Genomic DNA, 2487 nt, shown 5'->3' on the forward strand with positions numbered 1-2487 from the left:
CCTCAGAAATCAAGCACTTATAACTGCATCGTACTCATAGTCAAAGTCAAATTTTATTTTGAAAAGTCTATGGACAACCATCAAATCTTAAAATTCCTTATCTGGAACAAAAAAAAAAAACAAAGACAAAAAAAAATAAAGACCCAAAAAAAATACCACCACCTAGATCTGCTTATATTTATATTGTCTTACAGGACTTAATAGCGCTTGCAACACTATAAAAACGATGATGATATGGTGACTGATTCAATAAATAGGGAACAGTAGATTTCACGAGTACCTCAAAGATGTACCAATTTTGACATTACCTCAAAGTCTCACCGAGACACAAGCAAAGGATCCTGCTAAAACATTTACATAATGCAATAATATTCAAAACCTATAACTATAACAGTACATAACAGAGAGATGATTTACAGTATAAAAAATCATCTCAAGAAGAAAGGTACTGTAGAATAGAATAGAATAGAAGGTATCGACGTCGCTTGATTAGGCCACTGGCCTGTTGCCGAGTCTTTCCAGTCACTGAATGTCTTGTTCACAACTGATCTAATGCATTTCCCTACCTGATCTTGTGATCAGGGGCTAGCCTACACTACACTTTCTCTACTGATCTTTTGATCATAGCTATTTTGGGTGGGAGGCACTTCTACACTATGCACATAACTTTCCATCACAGCATCTAATCTATTCTTGAAAGCATTGACACTCGGCGCTTCAACGACATTTGCTGGCAATGCGTTCCAACGTTCAATTACTCTCTGTGTAAAAAAGTTCTGTCGAAGGGTGGTTTTAACCCTGGGTTTCAGAAGTTTATATGAGTGGCCCCTGGTGACTGATTTTTTGTCTACTGTGAACAGCCTATCCTGAGTCGCGTACAAGCAATGTGTGAACTTAAGGTCTCAATCATATCACCTCTCAAACGCCGATAGACCATACTTGGCAGTCCTACTCTTTTCAGGCGCTGTTCATAACTCAAGTCCTTGAGTCCACTAACGACCTTTGTTGCTCGCCTAAGCACACTCTCTATAAGCTTCTTATCTTTTTCAAGGTAAGGTGCCCATACACAGTTTCCGAACTCCAAATGTGGTCGGACCAAAGCTGCAAACATTAACTTCATAGTGTCACAGTCAAGATAGTCAAAAGATCTCCTTATCAGTCCAAGCATTCTATTAGCTTTTTTTTCTTCTGTATTTGACTGTCTGCCTCCCAACTAAAGACCCCCGCAAGGACCAGGAAAAAAATGAGCAATCTTAATCCATAACAAAGACAGGGAGCAACATGGAAAGGGAAAACAAATATAAGGGATAGGAAAATGTGAACTCTCTGCCCAGAACCCTTCCAAGAAATTTTTTTTTTAATAAAAAAAAATACAAATTCTGGAACAGTCAATTTTGTCACAAGCCGGTCATCATCTCTCCATCTCAGTGCGCCACCTTGAATGTATCGTAATAAAATATGAGTTGGAATGGCTGTTGTCCTTTAAACATTTGGTCCTGGTGTCAACAGTGCATTTACCTAACTAATCTATTACTATATATTACACTCAATAGTGGGAGGGGGGGAGGGACAATTAAGTACTGAAAATATAAAGTAACAAGAAAAGAAAAAATAATACATATTTATAAAAAAAATTGAGTCTAATTGCGACTAAAATAGAATTTGCGATTAATTGCTGTCAAGTGTAAAATTTTCGGCAGCGAAAAACTGCAGGGACAAAATATCGATGGAAAATAAGTATAAAATGAATGAGTCTTACCAATTTATCACATGGGTGATTTTCATGGTGGTGATTAGCCCCTGTAACCCTCAGAAGCCAGTATTAATTTCAGAGTCCTGCATGGTAAGAAAAACTTTTTATTACAAAATAATAAAATTATCCACAACATAGTATGATAAAATATTAATAGCGTTGTCACTTGCATAACTCAATTGTGAAGGATTTCAACATGCAGATTATAGAGCAATTGAAAATAAATCTTAATAAGGCATTCAATAATAATACTAATCCAGTGCAATCAGATACAATTAATGAACAAATCAAGTCTTTCACTTTTTAAAACTGTTCTGGTAATAGTTGAACTATTGTCTTGCTGCATTACATCGTGCAGCCCGCCCGCTGAAGACTAAATGAGCTGCAGATAGGCACACATTGCCTCTTCCTCTGGATGTTTTAAAATTCAGAATCAGTTTGATTGCTTTATTAAAATTGTCTTGGCAATCAAGTTAGAAAAGCTGATGGTGATAATTTACTTCCGAGTTATTCTGAAATATTATAACCTTGTGCATATAATATTTTCATTTTTTTTAAATATGTAAAAGTAAAAAAACACCTCCTGCCCCCGTCCAAAAACAACCTCCTACCTCTGGTTAGGGCGAACTCCTTTGCTTGAAGTCAATTGCTTTTTGCCCTGCTTGCATTCATAGACACAAAAGTCATAAATTAGCCAACTTTCCCCAGGGTGATATGATGGAAGCTGAAAAACA

General features: G+C 36.5%; 1 long non-coding RNA gene across 1 annotated transcript in view; it reads right to left on the reverse strand.

Moving 5' to 3' along the window:
* LOC144971256 (uncharacterized) overlaps nucleotides 1-2487 on the reverse strand; it is a 13359-nt gene that overhangs the window by 1248 nt on the left and 9624 nt on the right. Inside the window, exons 2-3 of the long non-coding RNA XR_013645103.1 lie at nucleotides 2365-2477; nucleotides 1760-1836 (exon numbers count right to left, since the gene is read on the reverse strand). This is a non-coding gene — a long non-coding RNA (uncharacterized LOC144971256). The remainder of the gene's footprint in view (nucleotides 1-1759; nucleotides 1837-2364; nucleotides 2478-2487) is intronic.

This window comes from Berghia stephanieae, chromosome 4, assembly GCF_034508935.2.
Source record: "Berghia stephanieae isolate SIO BIC M18660-M18661 chromosome 4, UCSD_Bste_1.3, whole genome shotgun sequence".
In the NCBI taxonomy this organism is placed as follows: domain Eukaryota; kingdom Metazoa; phylum Mollusca; class Gastropoda; order Nudibranchia; family Aeolidiidae; genus Berghia; species Berghia stephanieae.